General features: G+C 44.8%; 1 non-coding gene across 1 annotated transcript; it reads right to left on the reverse strand.

Annotated features, from left to right (window-relative positions):
• Positions 1-11368: 11368 nt before the first annotated feature.
• TRNAQ-CUG (transfer RNA glutamine (anticodon CUG)) lies at positions 11369-11440 on the reverse strand. The gene has a single exon. It is a non-coding gene; the product is annotated as a tRNA-Gln (tRNA).
• Positions 11441-11582: the final 142 nt, after the last annotated feature.

Below are 11582 nucleotides of genomic sequence, written 5' to 3' on the forward strand. Positions count from 1 at the left end.
GGCGGACGGAGGAGCTACAGGGGCTACTGGGGGCACTATTACAGGGGCTACTGGGGGCACTATTACAGGGGCTACTGGGGGCACTATTACAGGGGCTACTGGGGGCACTATTACAGGGGCTATTGGGGGCACTACTTCAGGGGCTACTGGGGGCACTACTTCAGGGGCTACTGGGGGCACTATTACAGGGGCTCCTTGGGGCACTATTACGGGGGCTCCTGGGGGCACTATTACAGGGGCTCCTGGGGGCACTATTACAGGGGGCTACTGGGGGCACTATTACAGGGGCTGCTGGGGGCACTTTCTGGGGGCACTATTACAGGGGCTACTGGGGGCACTCTTATAGGGGCTCCTGGGGGCACTATTACAGGGGCTCCTGGGGGCACTATTACAGGGGCTCCTGGGGGGACTATTACAGGGGCTACTGGGGGCACTTTCTGGGGGCACTATTACAGGGGCTACTGGGGGCACTCTTACAGGGGCTACTGGGGGCACTATTACAGGGGCTACTGGGGGACACTTCTACAGGGGCTGCTGGGGGCCCTAATTACAGGGGCTACTGGGGGGCACTATTACAGGGGCTCCGGGGGGCACTATTACAGGGGCTCCTGGGGGCACTACTACAGGGGGCAATACCACTGGGGGCAATTTTACAGGGGGCATTACTACTGGGGCACTATTACAGGGACATTACTACTGGGGGCACTAATACAGGGAGCATTACTTTTGTGTGCACTACTATGGGGGCCACTACTAATGGGGGCATTGCAGAAGGGGCACCACTATTGACGGCACTGCAGAATGGGTACCACTGCTGTGGGCATTATGTATAAGTGCCACTACTGCTGTGGGCATTGTATTAGGGGCACTGCTACTGTGGGCATTGTGTATAAGGGACACTACTACTGTGTGAATTGTGTATAAGGGACACTAATGTTGGCATTGTGTAAAAGGGACACTACTGTGTGTCAGAACATAAATAAGAGATACTACTATGTGGTGTAATGTGAATAAGTTTGTGCTACTGTGTGATGTAGTTTGAATTAGGAATACTATTGTGTGACCACGCCCCTTTCTTTTTAGAATGCCTCACAACCATCCCTATTTTGGTGACAAAGTGTTCGAGATGGAGGGGTAAATGGTGAATAGATGACATGTGCATGCATGCGGCATCTATTCACTGGAGAAAGGGACTGGGAGCATGCCCAGCAGCTCCAAGAGCACTGGGCATGTACCCAGCATGATTGGAGCTTGTGATTATGGCTTTTCCCATGAGACCACACCTCTTTCCTTTGTCAGGTGCACGCACCTTCAGAGTGTGCAAATTCAGCCAGGGGGCGCCAAAATGTATCTTCGCTTACCAAAAATATTAGGCTTGGGCCGGCCCTGACTAGGGGCACTACATAGGGGGGAGGGGACTACCACTGGGGGCACTGCATCGAGGGACCACTGCTAGGGGCTCTATATAAAGGGCAATAGTGGGGATACTGCATAGGGGGAAGACTACAACTAAGGCCACTATTTAAGGGGCACTGCATAAGGGTTACCACTACTGGGGGCACTATATAAGGGGCTTACTACTGTGGGCACAAGGGGCACTGCATAGGGGGGATCACTACTGGGGGCACTACTCAAGGCCTGCATAAGGGTGTCCTCTCCTGAGGGGGGGGCGCCGTAGCATGCACGTTCTTTCGGGCACTCTGGCTGCACGCTACTCCTCTGCCACAGCCACTATGTGCACGCGCCACTTCACAGTTGCCAAATGTGGCAATGAGCAATGTCCTCTTTGCACATTGTACCTTGCATTTCTGGGCTTCCTGTTGAGCTTCCTCGCCGTGGTGCCCCTGTTTGAGAACATTGCTGACTTCCATGGGAGGTCCCTCCTGTTAACCGAATGCATGTGGCTGAGCAGGAACATCACGCTGGATAGGGAGCACTTAACGGTGGAGTGGTGGCCAGAGTGTCCGCCTATAGGTTCAGTGTAGGGATGGACATTGGAATCCAATGGTATCTAAGCATCAATGTTTTTATTCCGATGGTAGTGTCTGTATCATTTGATGTGGTATTCTGATGTTTGTTTGTTTTTCTTAAATTCCTGATAGCTATGCCTCCCCTGGCTCCTTCCTGGCTACTATGTCTACATTAGGACATCTTCATGAGTTTGTTGGAGGCTGTCTCTCACTCTCTGTCTGCCTCAAACGTGACCCTGCTCAGTCACTGACTCTCACCCTTCTCTAGGCTCCTGCTAAGCAACAGGGAACATTGCTATCTCTGATTGGCTCTCACTGTCTCTTGCTGTTTCAGCCAACTCCTACACAGCACCTTGGCGCAAGATTTTTTTTCTGTGGCTTTGCTTTACTAAAATTGTCAGTGTTTGGCTCCCTTTTGTCACAAATGAATGTTTCATACACCTAATCCTTCCTCGACCAATGCTGTATAGAATAGTGACAACCCCATCAAAATTCGTCTAGTGGTTCAAGAGATTAGCTCGAACAAACAGACAGACTCCTAAACCGGGGACTTTGGACCTCATTCAGAGCCGGTCGTAAGCGGCCGCTCGGTCGTACGCATCCGATGTTTCCAAACCACGCATGCGTATGGTTAGTTGTGCGCATATGCGTACGAGACCTTGCAAAATGCTGTCGATCGTATGGCTTATGAGCAGGAAGTGGCTTCCAATAGTTGATTGACATGAAAGGTCGTTTGTGGGTGTTGACGGGGGTGGTGGTCTAAAAACGCAGGCGTTCCTCACCGTTTTCAGGGCGTTTTAGGGGCGTACATAAATTTTCTGTTACGACCGACATAAAAGGCCAGAAGTAGTAAAACGTCACTCTGCGAGCAGTTTAGAGGCCTGGCTGATCGTACAGCTTGAGGTTGGGTATGTGCTCTCTCAAGCACCAGAGTACAATCGATACTATCGAATGTGACTGATGTTATGTTTGATGTTTCTATTTTGTGCCACACAATGCAAGCAGCTAATAATCGTTTGTTATTGCTAATAACACTGCTAAATTGGCTTGTAATTGATTTAGTTGCGTTTGCATTAGAGAATAATAAGAATAAATATATTCCATGGGGATGGCTTATTCTATGCGTTTTTTGTTATATTTTTATGTCATTTGCACACAACACAAGTGGCCGCAACCATCAGAAGAAAATTAACATACAGCGACTGACAACGATCGATTCGATCGCTAGCTGCTATCACTCGTTAGCTAGAGGAGGTGCTTTGTTCATGTATGGGTGTCACTTTGGTTGTGATCGCCCGGCCGTGCGATTGTTTTTTTTTCTGATTCTCGATCGTTAGACGTACGGCCGAGCGGCCGCTTACGACCGACTCTGAATGAGGTCCTTTATTTTATATATAAAGAGATATAGATGCATATTTTCTATAAACAAAGGTGGGATGGAGCCTCTTTGAGAATCGAATCTTGTTTTAAATATACATTTTTTCTTGAAAATTCCTCCAGTCTCTCTATACTATGGATCATACTGAAAATAAAAGCCCATTCAAAATTCTTATTCTCTCTTTGAATGATTTTTGGTTGAAACAGCTCTGTTTTTTATATATCAGCGATATGTCTTTTTACCAAATCATGTTTTGTTTTTATACATATATATATACTGTATATATCACTTTCCCTCAAACCTTTCATTCATACTTTCAATTTATTCTTCACAGACTTCTGGTTCTGAACCACTCCTTTTTATCCTCATATATGTGCCCAAACAGAATGCCCCCTAACCATCACATAACTTGTGGCAGAATAAACGCAAATCCTCTTTCCCCTTCCAAACAAAGAGGATATTGTCTATGAATCTGTACCAACGTACCAGGTTGTTAGCTCAGACGTTATGCTCCTCCCAATATGCCATGAACATATTGGGATAGCTGGGGACAAATCTCGTACCAAAGGTTGCCAGTAATAAGATCCATTAAAATTTAAATAATTATTGGACAAGATGAAAGAAATAATATCTATCACACAATATTTCTAATCATCCTCTATATTATTATTACATAAGAAATGTTTTTACTGCTTCCAATCCTTTTGAGGATTCAATAAAACATAATATAGTATAAAATGCTGCTTACATCAGCACTGCACAAAAAACATTCCGAATCCCATTCAGTACTCTTTATTTTTATAATGGTATCTCTCGTGTCTTTGAGGTAGGATTTACTTATCGCTACAAAAGGCTGAAGGAAGAAACCAACCTTAGCCAATAAATTAGATGTACATACTATTACATCCTGATATTATTGGTCTACTGGGAGGGTATAGGGGGTCCTTATGTACTTTTGGAGTACATATATAGTTCTGTGGGATCTTTTATATTTATGAAATCTGCCTCATTTTTTGTGATAACCCCCTTTTCCATACATTTTTTATGTTATTTCAAAAAGCTATTTGGAGATTTTTTTTAGTGGGATCACTCTTCAAGTTTTTTTAGGTGTTTCCTTCTTTAAGTTTATTGATTTATTTATATAGTCCTCCCTGTTCATAACCACCCCTCCACTGTTGGCCGCTGGTTTTATCACAATTCTTATAATTCTGTAGTGATTTTATAGCTTCACTTTCCTTCTTTGTTATATTATACCTCTTTTTTTTATTGTTGTTAACACATTTTTCTACTTCAACTATTATAATTTTACCGAAACAGTTGATATAGCTTCCTTTTTGATGACTCGAATATAAATTATGATTTATATTTTAAATTCTCTTTTTCTTTACTCAAAAATAATATTTCTACTGTTAACTTTCTAAGATCTACAGTATATAGACCTCAAAGGGATTTGGGTCACTAGTAGGTGCAAACTTAAGGCCTTTTTGAAGTACTCTTTCTTCAATATTTGTCAATTAAATTAAATATTTTCCCTTTGTCATCAATGTACTTTCACTTGATGGGCAAATTGTTTTTATTTTGTTTGATTTCTTTCTTTTTTTATTGTCCATCCTTTTTTCCCTTGTTTTTCTCTTTATGCTCTCCTTGGCGTCATACCTTTGCCATCTGTTTTTGAAGTTTGCGAGGAAGATGCGTTTAAAATGGTAACTGTTTATAAAATATGTATACTCCTTAATTACCTCAATAATCTGGATAATGAAAAAACATTTGTTAAAATTGTTATACACATAGGTACCTTGTTTACCTGAATAATCAGGATACTGATATATACCTTAATCAGTGGCGTCGCTATGGAGGTGCGGGCCGCACCGGGTGTCACCTTGGAGCTCCTCAGTGACATGAGCCCGGTGCTGAGCCCGGTGACTGAGCAGGGTCACGTCTGAGGCAGACAGAGAGTGAGAGACAGCCTCCAACGAACTCATGAAGATGTCCTAATGTAGACATAGTAGCCAGGAAGGACATTCTCCTGCAGTACTCGGCTCCTGGAGGAGCCAGTGCAGGAACTAGTGTCCGGGGACAGCCCAGCATATCCGGGGATGCTGGGCACGCCCCCAGAGTGGCGCTATTGGGAGTTCCTGTGAGGCCACATCCCTTTATGGTAGACCACCCCCCCACTTTTAGGACACGCGCGGCAATTTAGAGTACACACCGGGTGCCACCAGACCCAGTTACGCCTCTGGCCTTAATAGTCTGCATGATTAGGGTAAAAGCAAAATGGTGGTATATAAGTATATGTACCTTTTGTTTTATAAGAAACGGTATGATGCAGTTTGGCAATAGTGAATATAAATAGCAAAAAAATAATGCATACACTAGTTAAAAATATGAGGGATAAGTGCCAGCCTCCTACCAGAGAGTGGCTTGAAAAGTGTGCAGTTGGAACAATCAAGCAGGAAAGTCCCGGGTACTTGACAGTTTTTTGTAGCAGCACTGATATTTATTGTGATACTCCTTAAAGGTTCTATGCGTTCTCCAACTTGGTTTGCTCCACTCTTCATTATTGTATCTTCCCCTGTGAGATACCTACTCTTTGAAACGTGAGTGATTTTATTGCACACATATCATTCTCAATGTTGGTAGTAAATGTTGTGAGAGAGGAAACAAAGTCTGGGTCTTTTTGTTTCCATTTTAGCTATTGATCACTTTGATGACCTGTCACTGCCCCCCTATCTGCAAAGACTGGCATCTGTGGTGAGGAGCATCCAATTTGGAATCCAAAATGGGTGACCCTTGTCCAGTGGGGCCCCCAGAGTTGTTCTGGCTGGACCTTTTTCAGGGCATCACCACTTAATTCACATAGAATATTTTTATCACTTTTCTAATTGTTTGTTTATGATTTATGTTTTATTATTTCACATTTCATTAACACTTATTGATTTATCTTTACACATCTATCCTTTATACTTTACTATCACCTTTTTTTCCCCTTTTCATGTGATGCCCTGGGGATGGTCCTTGGCTGTAGTTTTTTTGGGGTACCTTGCTTCTCGGACGTGAACCCCTTAATGTTAGGGACACCACTATAGAGTAGCCTTGACGATTGGCCTGGCGCTTATTCATATATTTGCAAATGTATGTAACTAATACCTCTGAATCCCTTATTATCATGTAGGATTTAAGTATTTTTTGATGATTTTGCTACAGTGTGCTGGAGGGCAAATCCCATTTTTCTGTGTTCAGTGTAAACCCCGCCCTTTACAAGCACCTGTGCTATGTCATTAAGCTGGTATGAGCAACCACATTTTTTGTTTGCTGACTTGCCCCGGTGGTCTAGTGGGAAAGCGGATGCAGCGGTCGCCCAACTACAGCAACCACCGGCAGGTTTCCAACCGACGGAGGTAGACTGCCTCGAGGTTTCACGCGAGCGGGGAACCACCTTGCCTGCGTCCCCGTGCTTCCGGCCGCAGTCCTGGGTCCCAGCATCGCCGCTAGCCAAGCTCTGCTGGTGCCCGCTGAAATCATCAGTCCGGTTGCAGGTGTTGCGGCGCTGGCGGGGGTAGATGGAGCAGCACAGGCGTCCTTTAGGACGCCTAGCACTGCTTGCTCTAAAGTAAAAATAAATCATAAAATAAAAAGCTTGGGACTGCATGAGTCCACCTGTTAAAATGGTGTGCGTCTGAATCCTGCCATACCAAACTCAAAACTAAATACCTGTGGCTGGGGTATATGTGAAGAAGGACCTGAGGCATCCTGGGAGCTGAAAGCTTAACTGTTTGGTACTTGGATCACTCCAACCACATTCTCCCCATGGTATCCCTGTGGATCTCTATGTACCCTGAAGAAATATATATCTAGGGGGTGTTTTGCAACCCATCCCTCGTGCCCATAGGCCTCCATTATAAAATAACTGCCCACCCCTATAGACAATAGACCCCCAGGGGTCATAAATCCTAATAATAATAACCCACATCCCATTAATAGTAAAGAAATCCGTTTTCTAAACCACCCTCCCTGTAAAAATGCCTCTTTTCCCCCCTCCTCTAAGTTACCCTCCTCGCACTGTGATCCCCGGCATATGCGCCCCGGAGGGCCGTTTGCACGGCATTCTGGGGCGCGATTCCGGAAGTGATGTCGGTCACAAAACGCTGTATCACTTCCGGGAAGTCCAGAGAGTCGGAGAAGATCTGTTCTGCCCAAGTGCAGGACAAATCTCCACTACAAATTCCAGGGGAATCAGCGTGGCAGTGCGTTCGCATGTGATGCGACCTTGTCAGCTGAAGCACTGCTGGCTGCAGTCGCATCACATGCAGTGCTGACAGTTAAAAGGGAACTCTCTCTTGTAGGAGCAAATCTTTAAAAAGCACACATCAATACTTACTTTTAGTTCCCATGTAATGTACATTTTGTTAGGAACTACTTGCCACTTAAGCTGTTCATTTTTTATGGTCTGAATAACAGAAAAATAAATATTGTGCGTTCGAAACAAGAACATGTGAATCCTACAGTACTTTAGATTGATACTGATGAATAGCCCAGTGGTGGGCAATCTAAAGTCATCACAGTGTCAGAATTCAGATCTAAAAGGGGTGAAAAAAACTGTAAAAGATTATTTCTATTGCAATATAAATATTACCTTATAAAATTTTATCTTTCCTCCTAGCTTCAGAAACATACATTTCTTCACTTCTGTTATCTCTTATCATTGCTACAGTTCTCAATAAATGAGAAGCTCTGGAGATAAAGCCACATTGTCCTGAGCAAACATTCTGACTATTGGCCCATACACACGATGATCAGACAACAAACAGAGGGCCTGATTCAGAGCCGTACACTCTGACAGAGCGCTCGCTCTGAATCAGGGCCGGCCCTCTGGTTTTTTTAAGCGGCCTCCTGGCCGCTCGCATAGCTGTGGGTGGATCACCCACAGCTATAGCAAGCAGCCATGATGATGGTCAAGACCATCGCAACCATCGGGCTTGTGACGAGACCCTTGTGGTAGGGCCTCGTTGCCGCAAGCCCAAGAGTGCTTTCGGCTCTAACAGAGCCGAAAGCACTCCCACTGACATCACTTGTGATGTCAGTGGGGCCGGCCCCAGATGGTAGGCGTACCCATGGGAACGCCTCCGTCTAGGCAGCCACGCCCCCGGCTCGCCCACCAAAGGGGGCGTGCTATCACTCAACATCGACAGCATGCCCCCTTTGGTACGAGACCCGAAGCAACGCTTTGCCGTCGCTATCCGGGTCTCGCGCATGCGCACTGGGCCACCATCGACTTTTTTTTTTTTTTATGGAGCGGCCTCCTGGCCGCTCGCATTGCTGTGGGTTGCCACCCACAGCTAATGCGAGCGGCCAGGATGATGGTCGCGATGGTCAAGACCATCGGGCTTGCGACGAGACCCTTGTGGTAGGGTCTCGTGGCAGCAAGCCCCAGAGAGCTTTCGGCTCAAACAGAGCCGAAAGCTCTCTCACTGACATCACTTCTGATGTCAGTGGGGCCGCCCCCAAAGGTAGGCGTTTTGCCCGTTGCTAGCCGGGTCTCGCGCATGCGCACAACGGAGCCGGCTCCGTCGTGCACATGCGCTCTGGGCCACCATCGACCTGGTTGCGGGCGCTCAGCGCTTGCGACCAGGTCTGAATCAGGCCCTGATATCGTTGTCTGATATCGAACATCCAGCACATGCACCAACCTACTATAACAACAAGCAATCAATGATCGCGGGTCCTTATAGTTAACAGGCTAACCTGGTCGATATCGACCAGGCTGGCCTGCATGCAAGGGTGATGGTCGATATCGAAGATCCGTGCCCGCACATCGATGGTAGTTGGAGGGGGCTAAAAAAAAGGACGATATAAACAATCAAACAAAAAACGATATAGTTATCGTTTATATCGTCCTTTTTATCTGACCGTGTGTATGCACCATATTGAAGACTACAGGGAAAACCTCCTAATTCAGAATAGGTTATGTGGCCAGAGACCCAGCCATGGCACTGTACTGTAAATGTATATGTAATATATGTCATTGTTTTAACATGTTATATTTCATGCGCTATGCGAGGTTGTACAATTGCATCTTTAAATGTATAGACCAGGAATGTATAAGGAATTTACATCTTCTGTGACGTAATAACAGGCTAATATTTTTTTCCAAAAATTGTCATTTGTTTTATGATTGAATTAGGTCAAGAACATTTTTTTAAAACTTATCCAACATGCCAACATTAATTTAAATTATATTTATATATATATATATCTATATATACACATATATATACACACACACAGTATACCATAAAAATTGCAATTTTTATTGTAAACTGTAGTTTTTTCTTTTTTAAATTGTTGGATTTACCGGCAGCTACTACTCTCTGCTGCCAACGGGTGGGGGGATGCCGCTGGGCTGTACGCAGTGTCCGATCAGTTATCAGCATGCACTGGAGGATCTGAAGGTACAGAGGGGCAGGGAGGTTCCTTTGAGATTGTTGAATGCTGGAAGATTATTTTCTCGCAGTTGCCCAGTAGGTGTTTCTGACTGGTAGCATCAGGTGCAACCATGTCAGGGAAAAGCCCAGCCTGGCGTGGTTGCATCTGATGATCTGTATACGAAAACCACAACCTTCGGAGCTAGAATCTCTGGTGAGACTCCATAATTTTTTAGACTTGGATTTTGCCACCAGCACAGATGTCTTTATGAATTTTATAAGTTTGATGATTTAATTTAGAGATGTTGTATTGCAAATGCTCATTTCCTTACAGTAGCCATAAGAACTACCAGCCGTAGGGAGGCTGGTGCGGCCGGTGCCTCCGCACAGGGTGGAAGCCTGGAAGGTCACCGGCCGCTCCCTGCAGGGCCCCGGAGGTCTGCAGGAAGAGAACTCCTGGAGTGCTAAGTGGCAGAGGAGAGCAACAGAAAAGAAGTCCCCGTCCTCCACCCGACGGCCGCACGAAAAGGTATGAGCTTACGGGTCAGGCAGGGGGAGCGAGAGGGGCGGCAGTGCAGCACAGAGCGCACTGCCGTCCTGCTACGGTGCTACCAGCACTCTGGTGAATGTCCTTGGACAGGCCAAATGCGAGGCACATGAATTGAAAATGATGTTACTTCCAATACCAAAAATATAAGAAACATGATGTTGAGCCACAATAATAACTTGGAGATATTTAGATATGCATCCTGTAGATGTATTTTAGTAATAAAAGTGTACAGTTAGTGCCCAAGGAACTAAATACCCTCTAATAGTTAGATAAAAAATCCTGCCATTAGGCAAGCAATGAGCGTTAATGTGATTTATAAAGTTATAGTAAGGGGGGGAGTATTTTTGCAGTGCAGAATGGCTTTAATTAAAGTGTACAGGAAAGCTAATATAACATTGTATAAATGTTTTGGACGCCAACCGTTCTGTAATGATTTAAATAACTCCACCTTGATATAAATGATAATGTTAAGTCCCACAGAATGGGTCACTGCTGTAGATCCTGTAGGGCATATTACACACCTGTGTGTATTTGGCAGTATCCAAGAATGTTCAATATATGACATTATTCATCGGTCAGTACTATGTCTACATCAACGTTTAAGCTGCCAGTAGATAAGCCATTGTCACACTCATCAGTAACAATGTGAGTCATCCTATGATCCATCCTGAGGACAGTAAGCTTAGCCTTGCTAAAATGCTGACCGGGTTAGAATATTTGCTCATGTTTTACAAAGTCCTGCTGCCTGACATCCTGTTTTCTTCCCCATATCTCATCCCTTGCCCAGGTCACGGCCTTTGAATTGCTCCAGTTAGTGAAGCTTTCATACTATGCTAAAAGATAAATCTGTAGCCTACAAATCACAATATTTTTTATATAGCATATAAATTTAATCGTATGTATGTTTAAATGATTTTATGCAGCATTTATAGTAAATTGAAATGCAATGAAGAAGTTGCAGAAACAGATTATTATTTCTTCATAGCCTGAATCTATAGATACAATTTATGAAATAAATATTGCCAACATATGAGATAAGGAAAACCATAGGTTCCACCGAGATTTGAACTCGGATCGCTGGATTCAGAGTCCAGAGTGCTAACCATTACACCATGGAACCGCGGATAGCAACCACCAGCTGCCGCCACCTCTATCACGGTTACCGGGCTGCCAGTGACCCGCTGCTACTCCCCAATCACCTCCCTATGTGGGCACATGTTCATGTCTGTGATCATTCCCTTCTGTTCTACCCTAATAGCGCT

The sequence above is a fragment of the Taudactylus pleione genome, unplaced genomic scaffold (assembly GCF_031769625.1).
Source record: "Taudactylus pleione unplaced genomic scaffold, aTauple2 ptg000556l, whole genome shotgun sequence".
Taxonomy (NCBI): Eukaryota; Metazoa; Chordata; class Amphibia; order Anura; family Myobatrachidae; genus Taudactylus; species Taudactylus pleione.